The sequence below is a fragment of the Acomys minous genome (genome assembly GCF_964271855.1).
Source record: "Acomys minous genome assembly, chromosome: 2".
Lineage (NCBI taxonomy): Eukaryota > Metazoa > Chordata > Mammalia > Rodentia > Muridae > Acomys > Acomys minous.
The window spans coordinates 97,311,705-97,335,264 of record NC_140484.1 but is presented as its reverse complement, the minus strand read 5'-3'; the positions used below and the strand labels follow the sequence as shown (position 1 = coordinate 97,335,264).

The window sequence follows — 23,560 nt, the reverse complement described above, 5'->3', positions numbered from 1 at the left end:
GGCCATGCCAAGTTTGTATCCACCACTTAACAGCTATGCTTGGCCTCTAGGAGAGACAGCAACTATCACTGATATGCACCCATGGGCAGGAGGCCAGGAAGAACGTTCTCAAATTCCAATGACCTTAAGGTTCTTTTAGGAAGGAATGGAGGTGCACGTGTGCTACAACCGTTCTCTTTCATTCCACCCACCAGGTTCTCCAGCAGAGAGGCCAGCACAGCATGAAGACAAGAAGTATCAGGCATGATTCTCCTTGGATAAGTGTCTCCGGTCCGCATTCGGAGGGACTGTTGTTGGGTCTGGTGAGTGTCCGTGTGACAGGATTATAAAAACAGCATGCGTAGCAGCGATCGGTGGAGGCCTGGGTCAATGATGAAAACCTAATGTCACGAAGAGAGGTGATGACATAAAAATCATGCTCAATAGGATTACGCTGAGGCCCAGAAAAGAGGACGGGGCATCATGGCCCGCTTCTCCTTCAGTCATTCTCAAGGGAGACTTATGGTGGCCCTCTGGTGGTCCCCAAGGCCTCTTATTCAAAGGAGAGAACCTTGGCACACCTGGTGCACGTCTGGTTTGGGGCATTGAATGGCCACCAAAATGCACCTCGGGTGAAGTTCTACCACTGGGCTTGGAGATGCTGCCCAACACAATCCTCAAGTCCTTGTCTTTGCTGTTGTCTTGCAGTCTTCTGGCACACCGTCTTAGACCCCACAGCTGCACCCCAGCCCTGAGGTAAGTGCCAATCGCTTGCATTTGACTTCCTAAAAGGCAGTGTGCTTCCACTAATTGGCAACAAAGCAAGTCTGAAATGATGGGTGTTGAAATAAGAGGGACCCACACGCTGATGCAGACTAGAACTGGTTCGACACGGAAGCCTCCGTGTCCTGGGCAGTATATCAAAGTATGCTGGCTCGCAGCAATTACATTTTCCTGACCTCTTAGCAGCTGTGTCTGGAGAGAGGGAGCTATTGAGAGGGACAACTTGCATGATCCCTCTTCCTCACTGCTTGCAGTGGGATTATCGGAAAAGTGGTCCCCGTTGTTCAGTACTGGTTCTCAGCGGAGGCCATGGTTGAGAGGGAGGCCCAGATATTTATGTGCTCAAAATTACCATAGTCTCAATGTCTACAGCCTAGTGATGTCTGACGTAGGATATAGCCTGCACTTGGCTAGGAGAGTAATTTTCACTGGGAAGTTCGTTCTCAAGGACGTTGGGCCTGTGGATAGCTTCAAGATTCAGGTGTTCTTCCTAGGCACTGGATAGCCTTGAGGGTGTTTGTATCATCTCTACTTTGAGTTCGTTCTGCAATCCAACAGGAAGCACAGGCACACATGGGACCACCAGATACTGCAGACATAACCTTGCTTGCACCAGTCCCCGGAGACACAATGAACTTCCCTGCCCGAGAGTCAGAAACCCTGGAGGACACTTCAGTGCAGGGCCTTGGCAAGACAGGGGAGCTGTGGCAAAGGCCTCCATGGTACTTGATGTCCCTAAGAGGACTCTGACCCGGAGGACTGAGGAAAACTCGGATAAGAATCCAGCACAGTTCTTAGGAAGGACAGTTAGACCCTTTTTCCAAAACGGATGTTCTCCTGACGTTTTTCTAATGCATATGGGATACCACAGTGGACCTGTGTCCACTCTACATGACTGCCATTAGGTGACCTTCACCAAGTCATATGAGGATCTCACTAAGCACCCATTCCCCCAGCATTTCCGTACAGTAGTCAGATATGTCCTCTCTCTAAATGGAAAGGGAAAGCAATGATCACCAGAAGACTTCAAGTGGAATTCCACCCTACAAGGCCATGCCAAGTTTGTATCCACCACTTAACAGCTATGCTTGGCCTCTAGGAGAGACAGCAACTATCACTGATATGCACCCATGGGCAGGAGCCCAGGAAGAACGTTCTCAAATTCCAAGGACCTTAACGTTCTTTTAGGAAGGAATGGAGGTGCACGTGTGCTACAACCGTTCTCTTTCATTCCACCCACCAGGTTCTCCAGCAGAGAGGCCAGCACAGCATGAAGACAAGAAGTATCAGGCATGATTCTCCTTGGATAAGTGTCTCCGGTCCGCATTCGAAGGGACTGTTGTTGGGTCTGGTAAGTGTCCGTGTGACAGGATTATAAAAACATCATGCGTAGCAGCGATCGGTGGAGGCCTGGGTCAATGATGAAAACCTAATGTCACGAAGAGAGGTGATGACATAAAAATCATGCTCAATAGGATTACTCTGAGGCCCGGAAAAAAGTACGGGGGCATCATGGCCCGCTTCTCCTTCAGGCATTCTCAAGGGAGAGTTATGGTGGCCCTAAGGTCCCCACGGCCTCTTATTCAAAGGAGAGAACCTTGGCACACCTGGTGCACGTCTGGTTTGGGGCATTGAATGGCCACCAAAATGCACCTCGGGTGAAGTTCTACCCCTGGGCTTGGAGATGCTGCCCAACACAATCCTCAAGTCCTTGTCTTTGCTGTTGTCTTGCAGTCTTCTGGCACACCGTCTTAGACCCCACAGCTGCACCCCAGCCCTGAGGTAAGTGCCAATCGCTTGCATTTGACTTCCTAAAAGGCAGTGTGCTTCCACTAATTGGCAACAAATCTAGTCTGAAATGATGGGTGTTGAAATAAGAGGGACCCACCCGCTGATGCAGACTAGAACTGGTTCGACACGGAAGCCTCCGAGTCCTGGGCAGTATATCAAAGTATGCTGGCTCGCAGCAATTACATTTTCCTGACCTCTTAGCAGCTGTGTCCGGAGAGAGGGAGCTATTGAGAGGGACAACTTGCATGATCCCTCTTCCTCACTGCTTGCAGTGGGATTACCGGAAAAGTGGTCCCCGTTGTTCAGTACTGGTTCTCAGCGGAGGCCATGGTTGAGAGGGAGGCCCAGATATTTATGTGCTCAAAATTACCATAGTCTCAATGTCTACAGCCTAGTGATGTCTGACGTAGGATATAGCCTGCACTTGCCTAGGAGAGTAATTTTCACTGGGAAGTTCGTTCTCAAGGACGTTGGGCCTGTGGATAGCTTCCAGATTCAGGTGTTCTTCCTAGGCACTGGATAGCCTTGAGGGTGTTTGTATCATCTCTACTTTGAGTTCGTTCTGCAATCCAACAGGAATCACAGGCACACATGGGACCACCAGATACTGCAGACATAACCTTGCTTGCACCAGTCCCGGGAGACACAATGAACTTCCCTGCCCGAGAGTCAGAAACCCTGGAGGACACTTCAGTGCAGGGCCTTGGCAAGACAGTGGAGCTGTGGCAAAGGCCTCCATGGTACTTGATGTCCCTAAGAGGACTCTGACCCGGAGGACTGAGGAAAACTCGGATAAGAATCCAGCACAGTTCTTAGGAAGGACAGTTAGACCCTTTGCCAAAACGGATGTTCTCCTGACGTTTTTCTAATGCATATTGGATACCACAGTGGACCTGTGTCCACTCTACATGACTGCCATTAGGTGACCTTCACCAAGTCATATGAGGATCTCACTAAGCACCCATTCCCCCAGCATTTCCGTACAGTAGTCAGATATGTCCTCTCTCTAAATGGAAAGGGAAAGCAATGAGCACCAGAAGACTTCAAGTGGAATTCCACCCTACAAGGCCATGCCAAGTTTGTATCCACCACTTAACAGCTATGCTTGGCCTCTAGGAGAGACAGCAACTATCACTGATATGCACCCATGGGCAGGAGGCCAGGAAGAACGTTCTCAAATTCCAATGACCTTAAGGTTCTTTTAGGAAGGAATGGAGGTGCACGTGTGCTACAACCGTTCTCTTTCATTCCACCCACCAGGTTCTCCAGCAGAGAGGCCAGCACAGCATGAAGACAAGAAGTATCAGGCATGATTCTCCTTGGATAAGTGTCTCCGGTCCGCATTCGAAGGGACTCTTGTTGGGTCTGGTAAGTGTCCGTGTGACAGGATTATAAAAACAGCATGCGTAGCAGCGATCGGTGGAGGCCTGGGTCAATGATGAAAACCTAATGTCACGAAGAGAGGTGATGACATAAAAATCATGCTCAATAGGATTACGCTGAGGCCCAGAAAAGAGGACGGGGGCATCATGGCCCGCTTCTCCTTCAGGCATTCTCAAGGGAGAGTTATGGTGGCCCTAAGGTCCCCAAGGCCTCTTATTCAAAGGAGAGAACCTTGGCACACCTGGTGCACGTCTGGTTTGGGGCACTGAATGGCCACCAAAATGCACCTCGGGTGATGTTCTACCCCTGGGCTTGGAGATGCTGCCCAACACAATCCTCAAGTCCTTGTCTTTGCTGTTGTCTTGCAGTCTTCTGGCACACCGTCTTAGACCCCACAGCTGCACCCCAGCCCTGAGGTAAGTGCCAATTGCTTGCATTTGACTTCCTAAAAGGCAGTGTGCTTCCACTAATTGGCAACAAAGCGAGTCTGAAATGATGGGTGTTGAAATAAGAAGGACCCACCCGCTGATGCAGACTAGAACTGGTTCGACACGGAAGCCTCCCTGTCCTGGGCAGTATATCAAAGTATGCTGGCTCGAAGCAATTACATTTTCCTGACCTCTTAGCAGCTGTGTCCGGAGAGAGTGAGCTATTGAGAGGGACATCTTGCATGATCCCTCTTGCTCACTGCTTGCAGTGGGATTATCGGAAAAGTGGTCTCCGTTGTTCAGTACTGGTTCTCAGTGGAGGCCATGGTTGAGAGGGAGGCCCAGATATCTATGTGCTCAAAATTACCATAGTCTCAATGTCTACAGCCTAGTGATGTCTGACGTAGGATATAGCCTGCACTTGGCTAGGAGAGTAATTTTCACTGGGAAGTTCGTTCTCAAGGACGTTGGGCCTGTGGATAGCTTCAAGATTCAGGTGTTCTTCCTAGGCACTGGATAGCCTTGAGGGTGTTTGTATCATCTCTACTTTGAGTTCGTTCTGCAATCCAACAGGAAGCACAGGCACACATGGGACCACCAGATACTGCAGACATAACCTTGCTTGCACCAGTCCCGGGAGACACAATGAACTTCCCTGCCCGAGAGTCAGAAACCCTGGAGGACACTTCAGTGCAGGGCCTTGGCAAGACAGGGGAGCTGTGGCAAAGGCCTCCATGGTACTTGATGTCCCTAAGAGGACTCTGACCCGGAGGACTGAGGAAAACTCGGATAAGAATCCAGCACAGTTCTTAGGAAGGACAGTTAGACCCTTTGCCAAAACGGATGTTCTCCTGACGTTTTTCTAATGCATATTGGATACCACAGTGGACCTGTGTCCACTCTACATGACTGCCATTAGGTGACCTTCACCAAGTCATATGAGGATCTCACTATGCACCCATTCCCCCAGCATTTCCCTACAGTAGTCAGATATGTCCTCTCTCTAAATGGAAAGGGAAAGCAATGAGCACCAGAAGACTTCAAGTGAAATTCCACCCTACAAGGCCATGCCAAGTTTGTATCCACCACTTAACAGCTATGCTTGGCCTCTAGGAGAGACAGCAACTATCACTGATATGCACCCATGGGCAGGAGGCCAGGAAGAACGTTCTCAAATTCCAATGACCTTAAGGTTCTTTTAGGAAGGAATGGAGGTGCACGTGTGCTACAACCGTTCTCTTTCATTCCACCCACAAGGTTCACCAGCAGAGAGGCCAGCACAGCATGAAGACAAGAAGTATCAGGCATGATTCTCCTTGGATAAGTGTCTCCGGTCCGCATTCGAAGGGACTGTTGTTGGGTCTGGTAAGTGTCCGTGTGACAGGATTATAAAAACAGCATGCGTAGCAGCGATCGGTGGAGGCCTGGGTCAATGATGAAAACCTAATGTCACGAAGAGAGGTGATGACATAAAAATCATGCTCAATAGGATTACGCTGAGGCCCAGAAAAGAGGACGGGGGCATCATGGCCCGCTTCTCCTTCAGGCATTCTCAAGGGAGAGTTATGGTGGCCCTAAGGTCCCCAAGGCTTCTTATTCAAAGGAGAGAACCTTGGCACACCTGGTGCACGTCTGGTTTGGGGCATTGAATGGCCACCAAAATGCACCTCGGGTGAAGTTCTACCCCTGGGCTTGGAGATGCTGCCCAACACAATCCTCAAGTCCTTGTCTTTGCTGTTGTCTTGCAGTCTTCTGGCAAACCGTCTTAGATCCCACAGCTGCACCCCAGCCCTGAGGTAAGTGCCAATCGCTTGCATTTGACTTCCTAAAAGGCACTGTGCTTCCACTAATTGGCAACAAAGCGAGTCTGAAATGATGGGTGTTGAAATAAGAAGGACCCACCCGCTGATGCAGACTAGAACTGGTTCGACATGGAAGCCTCCGTGTCCTGGGCAGTATATCAAAGTATGCTAGCTCGCAGCAATTACATTCTCCTGACCTCTTAGCAGCTGTGTCTGGAGAGAGGGAGCTATTGAGAGGGACAACTTGCATGATCCCTCTTCCTCACTGCTTGCAGTGGGATTATCGGAAAAGCTGTCTCCGTTGTTCAGTACTGGTTCTCAGCGGAGGCCATGGTTGAGAGGGAGTCTCAGATATCGATGTGCTCAAAATTACCATAGTCTCAATGTCTACAGCCTAGTGATGTCTGACGTAGGATATAGCCTGCACTTGGCTAGGAGAGTAATTTTCACTGGGAAGTTCGTTCTCAAGGACGTTGGGCCTGTGGATAGCTTCAAGATTCAGGTGTTCTTCCTAGGCACTGGATAGCCTTGAGGGTGTTTGTATCATCTCTACTTTGAGTTCGTTCTGCAATCCAACAGGAAGCACAGGCACACATGGGACCACCAGATACTGCAGACATAACCTTGCTTGCACCAGTCCCGGGAGACACAATGAACTTCCCTGCCCGAGAGTCAGAAACCATGGCGGACACATCAGTGCAGGGTCTTGGCAAGACAGGGGAGCTGTGGCAAAGGCCTCCATGGTACTTGATGTCCCTAAGAGGACTCTGACACGGAGGACTGAGGAAAACTCGGATAAGAATCCAGCACAGTTCTTAGGAAGGACAGTTAGACCCTTTTTCCAAAACGGATGTTCTCCTGACGTTTTTCTAATGCATATTGGATACCACAGTGGACCTGTGTCCACTCTACATGACTGCCATTAGGTGACCTTCACCAAGTCATATGAGGATCTCACTAAGCACCCATTCCCCCAGCATTTCCGTACAGTAGTCAGATATGTCCTCTCTCTAAATGGAAAGGGAAAGCAATGAGCACCAGAAGACTTCAAGTGGAATTCCACCCTACAAGGCCATGCCAAGTTTGTATCCACCACTTAACAGCTATGCTTGGCCTCTAGGAGAGACAGCAACTATCACTGATATGCACCCATGGGCAGGAGGCCAGGAAGAACGTTCTCAAATTCCAATGACCTTAAGGTTCTTTTAGGAAGGAATGGAGGTGCACGTGTGCTACAACCGTTCTCTTTCATTCCACCCACAAGGTTCGCCAGCAGAGAGGCCAGCAAGGCATGAAGACAAGAAGTATCAGGCATGATTCTCCTTGGATAAGTGTCTCCGGTCCGCATTCGAAGGGACTGTTGTTGGGTCTGGTAAGTGTCCGTGTGACAGGATTATAAAAACAGCATGCGTAGCAGCGATCGGTGGAGGCCTGGGTCAATGATGAAAACCTAATGTCACGAAGAGAGGTGATGACATAAAAATCATGCTCAATAGGATTACGCTGAGGCCCAGAAAAGAGGACGGGGGCATCATGGCCCGCTTCTCCTTCAGGCATTCTCAAGGGAGAGTTATGGTGGCCCTAAGGACCCCAAGGCCTCTTATTCAAAGGAGAGAACCTTGGCACACCTGGTGCAAGTCCGGTTTGGGGCATTGAATGGCCACCAAAATGCACCTCGGGTGAAGTTCTACCCCTGGGCATGGAGATGCTGCCCAACACAATCCTCAAGTCCTTGTCTTTGCTGTTGTCTTGCAGTCTTCTGGCACACCGTCTTAGACCCCACAGCTGCACCCCAGCCCTGAGGTAAGTGCCAATCGCTTGCATTTGACTTCCTAAAAGGCAGTGTGCTTCCACTAATTGGCAACAAAGCAAGTCTGAAATGATGGGTGTTGAAATAAGAAGGACCCACCCGCTGATGCAGACTAGAACTGGTTCGACACGGAAGCCTCCGTGTCCTGGGCAGTATATCAAAGTATGCTGGCTCGCAGCAATTACATTTTCCTGACCTCTTAGCAGCTGTGTCCGGAGAGAGGGAGCTATTGAGAGGGACAACTTGCATGATCCCTCTTCCTCACTGCTTGCAGTGGGATTACCGGAAAAGTGGTCCCCGTTGTTCAGTACTGGTTCTCAGCGGAGGCCATAGTTGAGAGGGAGTCTCAGATATCGATGTGATCAAAATTACCATAGTCTCAATGTCTACAGCCTAGTGATGTCTGACGTAGGATATAGCCTGCACTTGGCTAGGAGAGTAATTTTCACTGGGAAGTTCGTTCTCAAGGACGTTGGGCCTGTGGATAGCTTCAAGATTCAGGTGTTCTTCCTAGGCACTGGATAGCCTTGAGGGTGTTTGTATCATCTCTACTTTGAGTTCGTTCTGCAATCCAACAGGAAGCACAGGCACACATGGGACCACCAGATACTGCAGACATAACCTTGCTTGCACCAGTCCCGGGAGACACAATGAACTTCCCTGCCCGAGAGTCAGAAACCATGGAGGACACATCAGTGCAGGGTCTTCGCAAGACAGGGGAGCTGTGGCAAAGGCCTCCATGGTACTTGATGTCCCTAAGAGGACTCTGACCCGGAGGACTGAGGAAAACTCGGATAAGAATCCAGCACAGTTCTTAGGAAGGACAGTTAGACCCTTTGCCAAAACGGATGTTCTCCTGTCGTTTTTCTAATGCATATTGGATACCACAGTGGACCTGTGTCCACTCTACATGACTGCCATTAGGTGACCTTCACCAAGTCATATGAGGATCTCACTAAGCACCCATTCCCCCAGCATTCCCGTACAGTAGTCAGATATGTCCTCTCTCTAAATGGAAAGGGAAAGCAATGAGCACCAGAAGACTTCAAGTGGAATTCCACCCTACAAGGCCATGCCAAGTTTGTATCCACCACTTAACAGCTATGCTTGGCCTCTAGGAGAGACAGCAACTATCACTGATATGCATCCATGGGCAGGAGGCCAGGAAGAACGTTCTCAAATTCCAATGACCTTAAGGTTCTTTTAGGAAGGAATGGAGGTGCACGTGTGCTACAACCGTTCTCTTTCATTCCACCCACAAGGTTCACCAGCAGAGAGGCCAGCACAGCATGAAGACAAGAAGTATCAGGCATGATTCTCCTTGGATAAGTGTCTCCGGTCCGCATTCGAAGGGACTGTTGTTGGGTCTGGTAAGTGTCCGTGTGACAGGATTATAAAAACAGCATGCGTAGCAGCGATCGGTGGAGGCCTGGGTCAATGATGAAAACCTAATGTCACGAAGAGAGGTGATGACATAAAAATCATGCTCAATAGGATTACGCTGAGGCCCAGAAAAGAGGACAGGGGCATCATGGCCCGCTTCTCCTTCAGGCATTCTCAAGGGAGAGTTATGGTGGCCCTCTGGTGGTCCCCAAGGCCTCTTATTCAAAGGAGAGAACCTTGGCACACCTGGTGCACGTCCGGTTTGGGGCATTGAATGGCCACCAAAATGCACCTCGGGTGAAGTTCTACCCCTGGGCTTGGAGATGCTGCCCAACACAATCCTCAAGTCCTTGTCTTTGCTGTTGTCTTGCAGTCTTCTGGCACACCGTCTTAGACCCCACAGCTGCACCCCAGCCCTGAGGTAAGTGCCAATCGCTTGCATTTGACTTCCTAAAAGGCAGTGTGCTTCCACTAATTGGCAACAAAGCAAGTCTGAAATGATGGGTGTTGAAATAAGAAGGACCCACCCGCTGATGCAGACTAGAACTGGTTCGACACGGAAGCCTCCGTGTCCTGGGCAGTATATCAAAGTATGCTGGCTCGCAGCAATTACATTTTCCTGACCTCTTAGCAGCTGTGTCCGGAGAGAGGGAGCTATTGAGAGGGACAACTTGCATGATCCCTCTTCCTCACTGCTTGCAGTGGGATTACCGGAAAAGTGGTCCCCGTTGTTCAGTACTGGTTCTCAGCGGAGGCCATAGTTGAGAGGGAGTCTCAGATATCGATGTGCTCAAAATTACCATAGTCTCAATGTCTACAGCCTAGTGATGTCTGACGTAGGATATAGCCTGCACTTGTCTAGGAGAGTAATTTTCACTGGAAAGTTCGTTCTCAAGGACGTTGGGCCTGTGGATAGCTTCAAGATTCAGGTGTTCTTCCTAGGCACTGGATAGCCTTGAGGGTGTTTGTATCATCTCTACTTTGAGTTCGTTCTGCAATCCAACAGGAAGCACAGGCACACATGGGACCACCAGATACTGCTGACATAACCTTGCTTGCACCAGTCCCGGGAGACACAATGAACTTCCCTGCCCGAGAGTCAGAAACCATGGAGGACACATCAGTGCAGGGTCTTGGCAAGACAGGGGAGCTGTGGCAAAGGCCTCCATGGTACTTGATGTCCCTAAGAGGACTCTGACCCGGAGGACTGAGGAAAACTCGGATAAGAATCCAGCACAGTTCTTAGGAAGGACAGTTAGACCCTTTGCCAAAACGGATGTTCTCCTGTCGTTTTTCTAATGCATATTGGATACCACAGTGGACCTGTGTCCACTCTACATGACTGCCATTAGGTGACCTTCACCAAGTCATATGAGGATCTCACTAAGCACCCATTCCCCCAGCATTTCCGTACAGTAGTCAGATATGTCCTCTCTCTAAATGGAAAGGGAAAGCAATGAGCACCAGAAGACTTCAAGTGGAATTCCACCCTACAAGGCCATGCCAAGTTTGTATCCACCACTTAACAGCTATGCTTGGCCTCTAGGAGAGACAGCAACTATCACTGATATGCATCCATGGGCAGGAGGCCAGGAAGAACGTTCTCAAATTCCAATGACCTTAAGGTTCTTTTAGGAAGGAATGGAGGTGCACGTGTGCTACAACCGTTCTCTTTCATTCCACCCACAAGGTTCACCAGCAGAGAGGCCAGCACAGCATGAAGACAAGAAGTATCAGGCATGATTCTCCTTGGATAAGTGTCTCCGGTCCGCATTCGAAGGGACTGTTGTTGGGTCTGGTAAGTGTCCGTGTGACAGGATTATAAAAACAGCATGCGTAGCAGCGATCGGTGGAGGCCTGGGTCAATGATGAAAACCTAATGTCACGAAGAGAGGTGATGACATAAAAATCATGCTCAATAGGATTACGCTGAGGCCCAGAAAAGAGGACGGGGGCATCATGGCCCGCTTCTCCTTCAGGCATTCTCAAGGGAGAGTTATGGTGGCCCTCTGGTGGTCCCCAAGGCCTCTTATTCAAAGGAGAGAACCTTGGCACACCTGGTGCACGTCTGGTTTGGGGCATTGAATGGCCACCAAAATGCACCTCGGGTGAAGTTCTACCCCTGGGCATGGAGATGCTGCCCAACACAATCCTCAAGTCCTTGTCTTTGCTGTTGTCTTGCAGTCTTCTGGCACACCGTCTTAGACCCCACAGCTGCACCCCAGCCGTGAGGTAAGTGCCAATCGCTTGCATTTGACTTCCTAAAAGGCAGTGTGCTTCCACTAATTGGCAACAAAGCGAGTCTGAAATGATGGGTGTTGAAATAAGAAGGACCCACCCGCTGATGCAGACTAGAACTGGTTCGACACGGAAGCCTCCGTGTCCTGGGCAGTATATCAAAATATGCTGGCTCGCAGCAATTACATTTTCCTGACCTCTGAGCAGCTGTGTCTGGAGAGAGGAGCTATTGAGAGGGACAACTTGCATGATCCCTCTTCCTCACTGCTTGCAGTGGGATTATCGGAAAAGTGGTCTCTTTTGTTCAGTACTCGTTCTCAGCGGAGGCAATGGTTGAGAGGGAGGCCCAAATATCTATGTGCTCAAAATTACCATAGTCTCAATGTCTACAGCCTAGTGATGTCTGACGTAGGATATAGCCTGCACTTGTCTAGGAGAGTAATTTTCACTGGAAAGTTCGTTCTCAAGGACGTTGGGCCTGTGGATAGCTTCAAGATTCAGGTGTTCTTCCTAGGCACTGGATAGCCTTGAGGGTGTTTGTATCATCTCTACTTTGAGTTCGTTCTGCAATCCAACAGGAAGCACAGGCACACATGGGACCACCAGATACTGCAGACATAACCTTGCTTGCACCAGTCCCGGGAGACACAATGAACTTCCCTGCCCAAGAGTCAGAAACCATGGAGGACACATCAGTGCAGGGTCTTGGCAAGACAGGGGAGCTGTGGCAAAGGCCTCCATGGTACTTGATGTCCCTAAGAGGACTCTGACACGGAGGACTGAGGAAAACTCGGATAAGAATCCAGCACAGTTCTTAGGAAGGACAGTTAGACCCTTTTTCCAAAACGGATGTTCTCCTGACGTTTTTCTAATGCATATTGGATACCACAGTGGATCTGTGTCCACTCTACATGACTGCCATTAGGTGACCTTCACCAAGTCATATGAGGATCTCACTAAGCACCCATTCCCCCAGCATTTCCGTACAGTAGTCAGATATGTCCTCTCTCTAAATGGAAAGGGAAAGTAATGAGCACCAGAAGACTTCAAGTGGAATTCCACCCTACAAGGCCATGCCAAGTTTGTATCCACCACTTAACAGCTATGCTTGGCCTCTAGGAGAGACAGCAACTATCACTGATATGCACCCATGGGCAGGAGGCCAGGAAGAACGTTCTCAAATTCCAATGACCTTAAGGTTCTTTTAGGAAGGAATGGAGGTGCACGTGTGCTACAACCGTTCTCTTTCATTCCACCCACCAGGTTCTCCAGCAGAGAGGCCAGCACAGCATGAAGACAAGAAGTATCAGGCATGATTCTCCTTGGATAAGTGTCTCCGGTCCGCATTCGAAGGGACTGTTGTTGGGTCTGGTAAGTGTCCGTGTGACAGGATTATAAAAACAGCATGCGTAGCAGCGATCGGTGGAGGCCTGGGTCAATGATGAAAACCTAATGTCACGAAGAGAGGTGATGACATAAAAATCATGCTCAATAGGATTACGCTGAGGCCCAGAAAAGAGGACAGGGGCATCATGGCCCGCTTCTCCTTCAGGCATTCTCAAGGGAGAGTTATGGTGGCCCTCTGGTGGTCCCCAAGGCCTCTTATTCAAAGGAGAGAACCTTGGCACACCTGGTGCACGTCCGGTTTGGGGCATTGAATGGCCACCAAAATGCACCTCGGGTGAAGTTCTACCCCTGGGCTTGGAGATGCTGCCCAACACAATCCTCAAGTCCTTGTCTTTGCTGTTGTCTTGCAGTCTTCTGGCACACCGTCTTAGACCCCACAGCTGCACCCCAGCCCTGAGGTAAGTGCCAATCGCTTGCATTTGACTTCCTAAAAGGCAGTGTGCTTCCACTAATTGGCAACAAAGCAAGTCTGAAATGATGGGTGTTGAAATAAGAAGGACCCACCCGCTGATGCAGACTAGAACTGGTTCGACACGGAAGCCTCCGTGTCCTGGGCAGTATATCAAAGTATGCTGGCTCGCAGCAATTACATTTTCCTGACCTCTTAGCAGCTGTGTCCGGAGAGAGGGAGCTATTGAGAGGGACAACTTGCATGATCCCTCTTCCTCACTGCTTGCAGTGGGATTACCGGAAAAGTGGTCCCCGTTGTTCAGTACTGGTTCTCAGCGGAGGCCATAGTTGAGAGGGAGTCTCAGATATCGATGTGCTCAAAATTACCATAGTCTCAATGTCTACAGCCTAGTGATGTCTGACGTAGGATATAGCCTGCACTTGTCTAGGAGAGTAATTTTCACTGGAAATTTCGTTCTCAAGGACGTTGGGCCTGTGGATAGCTTCAAGATTCAGGTGTTCTTCCTAGGCACTGGATAGCCTTGAGGGTGTTTGTATCATCTCTACTTTGAGTTCGTTCTGCAATCCAACAGGAAGCACAGGCACACATGGGACCACCAGATACTGCTGACATAACCTTGCTTGCACCAGTCCCGGGAGACACAATGAACTTCCCTGCCCGAGAGTCAGAAACCATGGAGGACACATCAGTGCAGGGTCTTGGCAAGACAGGGGAGCTGTGGCAAAGGCCTCCATGGTACTTGATGTCCCTAAGAGGACTCTGACCCGGAGGACTGAGGAAAACTCGGATAAGAATCCAGCACAGTTCTTAGGAAGGACAGTTAGACCCTTTGCCAAAACGGATGTTCTCCTGTCGTTTTTCTAATGCATATTGGATACCACAGTGGACCTGTGTCCACTCTACATGACTGCCATTAGGTGACCTTCACCAAGTCATATGAGGATCTCACTAAGCACCCATTCCCCCAGCATTTCCGTACAGTAGTCAGATATGTCCTCTCTCTAAATGGAAAGGGAAAGCAATGAGCACCAGAAGACTTCAAGTGGAATTCCACCCTACAAGGCCATGCCAAGTTTGTATCCACCACTTAACAGCTATGCTTGGCCTCTAGGAGAGACAGCAACTATCACTGATATGCATCCATGGGCAGGAGGCCAGGAAGAACGTTCTCAAATTCCAATGACCTTAAGGTTCTTTTAGGAAGGAATGGAGGTGCACGTGTGCTACAACCGTTCTCTTTCATTCCACCCACAAGGTTCACCAGCAGAGAGGCCAGCACAGCATGAAGACAAGAAGTATCAGGCATGATTCTCCTTGGATAAGTGTCTCCGGTCCGCATTCGAAGGGACTGTTGTTGGGTCTGGTAAGTGTCCGTGTGACAGGATTATAAAAACAGCATGCGTAGCAGCGATCGGTGGAGGCCTGGGTCAATGATGAAAACCTAATGTCACGAAGAGAGGTGATGACATAAAAATCATGCTCAATAGGATTACGCTGAGGCCCAGAAAAGAGGACGGGGGCATCATGGCCCGCTTCTCCTTCAGGCATTCTCAAGGGAGAGTTATGGTGGCCCTCTGGTGGTCCCCAAGGCCTCTTATTCAAAGGAGAGAACCTTGGCACACCTGGTGCACGTCTGGTTTGGGGCACTGAATGGCCACCAAAATGCACCTCGGGTGATGTTCTACCCCTGGGCTTGGAGATGCTGCCAAACACAATCCTCAAGTCCTTGTCTTTGCTGTTGTCTTGCAGTCTTCTGGAACACCGTCTGAGACCCCACAGCTGCACCCCAGCCCTGAGGTAAGTGCCAATCGCTTGCATTTGACTTCCTAAAAGGCAGTGTGCTTCCACTAATTGGCAACAAAGCGAGTCTGAAATGTTGGGTGTTGAAATAAGAAGGACCCACCCTCTGATGCAGACTAGAACTGGTTCGACACGGAAGCCTCCATGTCCTGGGCAGTATATCAAAGTATGCTGGCTCGCAGCAATTACATTCTCCTGACCTCTTAGCAGCTGTGTCCGGAGAGAGGGAGCTATTGAGAGGGACAACTTGCATGATCCCTCTTCCTCTCTGCTTGCAGTGGGATTATCGGAAAAGTGGTCTCCGTTGTTCAGTACTGGTTCTCAGCGGAGGCCATGGTTGAGAGGAAGTCTCAGATATCGATGTGCTCAAAATTACCATAGTCTCAATGTCTACAGCCTAGTGATGTCTGACGTAGGATATAGCCTGCACTTGGCTAGGAGAGTAATTTTCACTGGGAAGTTCGTTCTCAAGGAGGTTGGGCCTGTGGATAGCTTCAAGATTCAGGTGTTCTTCCTAGGCACTGGATAGCCTTGAGGGTGTTTGTATCATCTCTACTTTGAGTTCGTTCTGCAATCCAACAGGAAGCACAGGCACACATGGGACCACCAGATACTGCAGACATAACCTTGCTTGCACCAGTCCCGGGAGACACAATGAACTTCCCTGCCCGAGAGTCAGAAACCATGGAGGACACATCAGTGCAGGGTCTTGGCAAGACAGGGGAGCTGTGGCAAAGGCCTCCATGGTACTTGATGTCCCTAAGAGGACTCTGACCCGGAGGACTGAGGAAAACTCGGATAAGAATCCAGCACAGTTCTTAGGAAGGACAGTTAGACCCTTTTTCCAAAACGGATGTTCTCCTGACGTTTTTCTAATGCATATTGGATACCACAGTGGACCTGTGTCCACTCTACATGACTGCCATTAGGTGACCTTCACCAAGTCATATGAGGATCTCACTAAGCACCCATTCCCCCAGCATTTCCGTACAGTAGTCAGATATGTCCTCTCTCTAAATGGAAAGGGAAAGCAATGAGCACCAGAAGACTTCAAGTGGAATTCCACCCTACAAGGCCATGCCAAGTTTGTATCCACCACTTAACAGCTATGCTTGGCCTCTAGGAGAGACAGCAACTATCACTGATATGCACGCATGGGCAGGAGGCCAGGAAGAACGTTCTCAAATTCCAATGACCTTAAGGTTCTTTTAGGAAGGAACGGAGGTGCACGTGTGCTACAACCGTTCTCTTTCATTCCACCCACAAGGTTCGCCAGCAGAGAGGCCAGCACAGCATGAAGACAAGAAGTATCAGGCATGATTCTCCTTGGATAAGTGTCTCCGGTCCGCATTCGAAGGGACTGTTGTTGGGTCTGGTAAGTGTCCGTGTGACAGGATTATAAAAACAGCATGCGTAGCAGTGATCGGTGGAGGCCTGGGTCAATGATGAAAACGTAATGTCATGAAGAGAGGTGATGACATAAAAATCATGCTCAATAGGATTACGCTGAGGCCCAGAAAAGAGGACGGGGGCATCATGGCCCGCTTCTCCTTCAGGCATTCTCAAGGGAGAGTTATGGTGGCCCTAAGGTCCCCAAGGCCTCTTATTCAAAGGAGAGAACCTTGGCACACCTGGTGCACGTCTGCTTTGGGGCATTGAATGGCCACCAAAATGCACCTCGGGTGAAGTTCTACCCCTGGGCTTGGAGATGCTGCCCAACACAATCCTCAAGTCCTTGTCTTTACTGTTGTCTTGCAGTCTTCTGGAACACCGTCTTAGACCCCACAGCTGCACCCCAGCCCTGAGGTAAGTGCCAATCGCTTGCATTTGACTTCCTAAAAGGCAGTGTGCTTCCACTAATTGGCAACAAAGCAAGTCTGAAATGATGGGTGTTGAAATAAGAAGGACCCACCCACTGATGCAGACTAGAACTGGTTTGACACGGAAGCCGCCGTGTCCTGGGCAGTATATCAAAGTATGCTGGCTCGCAGCAATTACATTTTCCTGACCTCTTAGCAGCTGTGTCCGGAGAGAGGGAGCTATTGAGAGCAACAACTTGCATGATCCCTCTTCCTCAATGCTTGCAGTGGGATTATCGGGAAAGTGGTCTCTTTTGTTCAGTACTGGTTCCCAGCGGAGGCCATGGTTGAGAGGGACGCCCAGATATCTACGTGCTCATAAATACCATAGTCTCAATGTCTACAGCCTAGTGATGTCTGACGTAGGATATAGCCTGCACTTGGCTAGGAGAGTAATTTTCACTGGGAAGTTCGTTCTCAAGGAGGTTGGGCCTGTGGATAGCTTCAAGATTCAGGTGTTCTTCCTAGGCACTGGATAGCCTTGAGGGTGTTTGTATCATCTCTACTTTGAGTTCGTTCTGCAATCCAACAGGAAGCACAGGCACACATGGGACCACCAGATACTGCAGACATAACCTTGCTTGCACCCCTCCCGGGAGACACAATGAACTTCCCTGCCCGAGAGTCAGAAACCCTGGAGGACACTTCAGTGCAGGGCCTTGGCAAGACAGGGGAGCTGTGGCAAAGGCCTCCATGGTACTTGATGTCCCTAAGAGGACTCTGACCCGGAGGACTGAGGAAAACTCGGATAAGAATCCAGCACAGTTCTTAGGAAGGACAGTTAGACCCTTTGCCAAAACGGATGTTCTCCTGACGTTTTTCTAATGCATTTGGATACCACAGTGGACCTGTGTCCACTCTACATGACTGCCATTAGGTGACCTTCACCAAGTCATATGAGGATCTCCTTAGCACCCATTCCCCCAGCATTTCCGTACAGTAGTCAGATATGTCCTCTCTCTAAATGGAAAGGGAAAGCAATGAGCACCAGAAGACTTCAAGTGGAATTCCACCCTACAAGGCCATGCCAAGTTTGTATCCACCACTTAACAGCTATGCTTGGCCTCTAGGAGAGACAGCAACTATCACTGATATGCACCCATGGGCAGGAGGCCAGGAAGAACGTTCTCAAATTCCAATGACCTTAAGGTTCTTTTAGGAAGGAATGGAGGTGCACGTGTGCTACAACCGTTCTCTTTCATTCCACCCACAAGGTTCTCCAGCAGAGAGGCCAGCACAGCATGAAGACAAGAAGTATCAGGCATGATTCTCCTTGGATAAGTGTCTCCAGTCCGCATTCGGAGGGACTGTTGTTGGGTCTGGTGAGTGTCCGTGTGACAGGATTATAAAAACAGCATGCGTAGCAGCGATCGGTGGAGGCCTGGGTCAATGATGAAAACGTAATGTCATGAAGAGAGGTGATGACATAAAAATCATGCTCAATAGGATTACGCTGAGGCCCAGAAAAGAGGACGGGGGCATCATGGCCTGCTTCTCCTTCAGGCATTCTCAAGGGAGAGTTATGGTGGCCCTCTGGTGGTCCCCAAGGCCTCTTATTCAAAGGAGAGAACCTTGGCACACCTGGTGCACGTCTGGTTTGGGGCATTGAATGGCCACCAAAATGCACCTCGGGTGAAGTTCTACCCCTGGGCTTGGAGATGCTGCCCAACACAATCCTCAAGTCCTTGTCTTTGCTGTTGTCTTGCAGTCTTCTGGCACACCGTCTTAGACCCCACAGCTGCACCCCAGCCCTGAGGTAAGTGCCAATCGCTTGCATTTGACTTCCTAAAAGGCAGTGTGCTTCCACTAATTGGCAACAAAGCTAGTCTGAAATGATGGGTGTTGAAATAAGAGGGACCCACCCGCTGATGCAGACTAGAACTGGTTCGACACGGAAGCCTCCGTGTCCTGGGCAGTATATCAAAGTATGCTGGCTCGCAGCAATTACATTTTCCTGACCTCTTAGCAGCTGTGTCTGGAGAGAGGGAGCTATTGAGAGGGACAACTTGCATGATCCCTCTTCCTCACTGCTTGCAGTGGGATTATCGGAAAAGTGGTCCCCGTTGTTCAGTACTGGTTCTCAGCAGAGGCCATGGTTGAGAGGGAGGCCCAGATATTTATGTGCTCAAAATTACCATAGTCTCAATGTCTACAGCCTAGTGATGTCTGACGTAGGATATAGCCTGCACTTGGCTAGGAGAGTAATTTTCACTGGGAAGTTCGTTCTCAAGGACGTTGGGCCTGTGGATAGCTTCAAGATTCAGGTGTTCTTCCTAGGCACTGGATAGCCTTGAGGGTGTTTGTATCATCTCTACTTTGAGTTCGTTCTGCAATCCAACAGGAAGCACAGGCACACATGGGACCACCAGATACTGCAGACATAACCTTGCTTGCAGCAGTCCCGGGAGACACAATGAACTTCCCTGCCCGAGAGTCAGAAACCCTGGAGGACACTTCAGTGCAGGGCCTTGGCAAGACAGGGGAGCTGTGGCAAAGGCCTCCATGGTACTTGATGTCCCTAAGAGGACTCTGACCCGGAGGACTGAGGAAAACTCGGATAAGAATCCAGCACAGTTCTTAGGAAGGACAGTTAGACCCTTTTTCCAAAACGGATGTTCTCCTGACGTTTTTCTAATGCATATTGGATACCACAGTGGACCTGTGTCCACTCTACATGACTGCCATTAGGTGACCTTCACCAAGTCATATGAGGATCTCACTAAGCACCCATTCCCCCAGCATTTCCGTACAGTAGTCAGATATGTCCTCTCTCTAAATGGAAAGGGAAAGCAATGAGCACCAGAAGACTTCAAGTGGAATTCCACCCTACAAGGCCATGCCAAGTTTGTATCCACCACTTAACAGCTATGCTTGGCCTCTAGGAGAGACAGCAACTATCACTGATATGCACCCATGGGCAGGAGGCCAGGAAGAACGTTCTCAAATTCCAAGGACCTTAACGTTCTTTTAGGAAGGAATGGAGGTGCACGTGTGCTACAACCGTTCTCTTTCATTCCACCCACAAGGTTCGCCAGCAGAGAGGCCAGCACAGCATGAAGACAAGAAGTATCAGGCATGATTCTCCTTGGATAAGTGTCTCCGGTCCGCATTCGAAGGGACTGTTGTTGGGTCTGGTAAGTGTCCGTGTGACAGGATTATAAAAACAGCATGCGTAGCAGCGATCGGTGGAGGCCTGGGTCAATGATGAAAACCTAATGTCACGAAGAGAGGTGATGACATAAAAATCATGCTCAATAGGATTACTCTGAGGCCCGGAAAAAAGGACGGGGGCATCATGGCCCGCTTCTCCTTCAGGCATTCTCAAGGGAGAGTTATGGTGGCCCTAAGGTCCCCACGGCCTCTTATTCAAAGGAGAGAACCTTGGCACACCTGGTGCACGTCTGGTTTGGGGCATTGAATGGCCACCAAAATGCACCTCGGGTGAAGTTCTACCCCTGGGCTTGGAGATGCTGCCCAACACAATCCTCAAGTCCTTGTCTTTGCTGTTGTCTTGCAGTCTTCTGGCACACCGTCTTAGACCCCACAGCTGCACCCCAGCCCTGAGGTAAGTGCCAATCGCTTGCATTTGACTTCCTAAAAGGCAGTGTGCTTCCACTAATTGGCAACAAAGCTAGTCTGAAATGATGGGTGTTGAAATAAGAGGGACCCACCCGCTGATGCAGACTAGAACTGGTTCGACACGGAAGCCTCCGAGTCCTGGGCAGTATATCAAAGTATGCTGGCTCGCAGCAATTACATTTTCCTGACCTCTTAGCAGCTGTGTCCGGAGAGAGGGAGCTATTGAGAGGGACAACTTGCATGATCCCTCTTCCTCACTGCTTGCAGTGGGATTATCGGAAAAGTGGTCCCCGTTGTTCAGTACTGGTTCTCAGCGGAGGCCATGGTTGAGAGGGAGGCCCAGATATTTATGTGCTCAAAATTACCATAGTCTCAATGTCTACAGCCTAGTGATGTCTGACGTAGGATATAGCCTGCACTTGGCTAGGAGAGTAATTTTCACTGGGAAGTTCGTTCTCAAGGACGTTGGGCCTGTGGATAGCTTCAAGATTCAGGTGTTCTTCCTAGGCACTGGATAGCCTTGAGGGTGTTTGTATCATCTCTACTTTGAGTTCGTTCTGCAATCCAACAGGAAGCACAGGCACACATGGGACCACCAGATACTGCAGACATAACCTTGCTTGCAGCAGTCCCGGGAGACACAATGAACTTCCCTGCCCGAGAGTCAGAAACCCTGGAGGACACTTCAGTGCAGGGCCTTGCCAAGACAGGGGAGCTGTGGCAAAGGCCTCCATGGTACTTGATGTCCCTAAGAGGACTCTGACCCGGAGGACTGAGGAAAACTCGGATAAGAATCCAGCACAGTTCTTAGGAAGGACAGTTAGACCCTTTTTCCAAAACGGATGTTCTCCTGACGTTTTTCTAATGCATATTGGATACCACAGTGGACCTGTGTCCACTCTACATGACTGCCATTAGGTGACCTTCACCAAGTCATATGAGGATCTCACTAAGCACCCATTCCCCCAGCATTTCCGTACAGTAGTCAGATATGTCCTCTCTCTAAATGGAAAGGGAAAGCAATGAGCACCAGAAGACTTCAAGTGGAATTCCACCCTACAAGGCCATGCCAAGTTTGTATCCACCACTTAACAGCTATGCTTGGCCTCTAGGAGAGACAGCAACTATCACTGATATGCACCCATGGGCAGGAGGCCAGGAAGAACGTTCTCAAATTCCAAGGACCTTAACGTTCTTTTAGGAAGGAATGGAGGTGCACGTGTGCTACAACCGTTCTCTTTCATTCCACCCACAAGGTTCGCCAGCAGAGAGGCCAGCACAGCATGAAGACAAGAAGTATCAGGCATGATTCTCCTTGGATAAGTGTCTCCGGTCCGCATTCGAAGGGACTGTTGTTGGGTCTGGTAAGTGTCCGTGTGACAGGATTATAAAAACAGCATGCGTAGCAGCGATCGGTGGAGGCCTGGGTCAATGATGAAAACCTAATGTCACGAAGAGAGGTGATGACATAAAAATCATGCTCAATAGGATTACTCTGAGGCCCGGAAAAAAGGACGGGGGCATCATGGCCCGCTTCTCCTTCAGGCATTCTCAAGGGAGAGTTATGGTGGCCCTAAGGTCCCCACGGCCTCTTATTCAAAGGAGAGAACCTTGGCACACCTGGTGCACGTCTGGTTTGGGGCATTGAATGGCCACCAAAATGCACCTCGGGTGAAGTTCTACCCCTGGGCTTGGAGATGCTGCCCAACACAATCCTCAAGTCCTTGTCTTTGCTGTTGTCTTGCAGTCTTCTGGAACACCGTCTTAGACCCCACAGCTGCACCCCAGCCCTGAAGTAAGTGCCAATCGCTTGCATTTGACTTCCTAAAAGGCAGTGTGCTTCCACTAATTGGCAACAAAGCGAGTCTGAAATGATGGGTGTTGAAATAAGAAGGACCCACCCGCTGATGCAGACTAGAACTGGTTCGACACGGAAGCCTCCCTGTCCTGGGCAGTATATCAAAGTATGCTGGCTCGAAGCAATTACATTTTCCTGACCTCTTAGCAGCTGTGTCCGGAGAGAGTGAGCTATTGAGAGGGACATCTTGCATGATCCCTCTTGCTCACTGCTTGCAGTGGGATTATCAGAAAAGTGGTCTCCGTTGTTCAGTACTGGTTCTCAGTGGAGGCCATGGTTGAGAGGGAGGAACAGATATCTATGTGCTCAAAATTACCATAGTTTCAATGTCTACAGCCTACTGATGTCTGACGTAGGATATAGCCTGCACTTGGCTAGGAGAGTAATTTTCACTGGGAAGTTCGTTCTCAAGGACGTTGGGCATGTGGATAGCTTCAAGATTCAGGTGTTCTTCCTAGGCACTGGATAGCCTTGAGGGTGTTTGTATCATCTCTACTTTGAGTTCGTTCTGCAATCCAAAAGGAAGCACAGGCACATTGGGACCACCAGATACTTCAGACATAACCTTGCTTGCACCAGTCCCGGGAGACACAATGAACTTCCCTGCCCGAGAGTCAGAAACCCTGGAGGACACTTCAGTGCAGGGCCTTGGCAAGACAGGGGAGCTGTGGCAAAGGCCTCCATGGAACTTCATGTCCCTAAGAGGACTCTGACACTGAGGACTGAGGAAAACTCGGATAAGAATCCAGCACAGTTCTTAGGAAGGACAGTTAGACCCTTTTTCCAAAACGGATGTTCTCCTGACGTTTTTCTAATGCATATTGGATACCACAGTGGACCTGTGTCCACTCTACATGACTGCCATTAGGTGACCTTCACCAAGTCATATGAGGATCTCACTAAGCACCCATTCCCCCAGCATTTCCGTACAGTAGTCAGATATGTCCTCTCTCTAAATGGAAAGGGAAAGCAATGAGCACCAGAAGACTTCAAGTGGAATTCCACCCTACAAGGCCATGCCAAGTTTGTATCCACCACTTAACAGCTA

The 23,560-nt window shown here is 49.7% G+C and overlaps 1 long non-coding RNA gene across 1 annotated transcript; it reads left to right on the top strand.

Annotated features, from left to right (window-relative positions):
* The first annotated feature begins 16,494 nt into the window (after positions 1-16,494).
* On the top strand, positions 16,495-18,334 carry LOC311608658. The gene is made up of 3 exons (XR_014783064.1): positions 16,495-16,591; positions 16,975-17,022; positions 18,290-18,334. It is a non-coding gene; the product is annotated as an uncharacterized lncRNA (long non-coding RNA).
* The last annotated feature ends 5,226 nt before the right edge of the window (positions 18,335-23,560 follow it).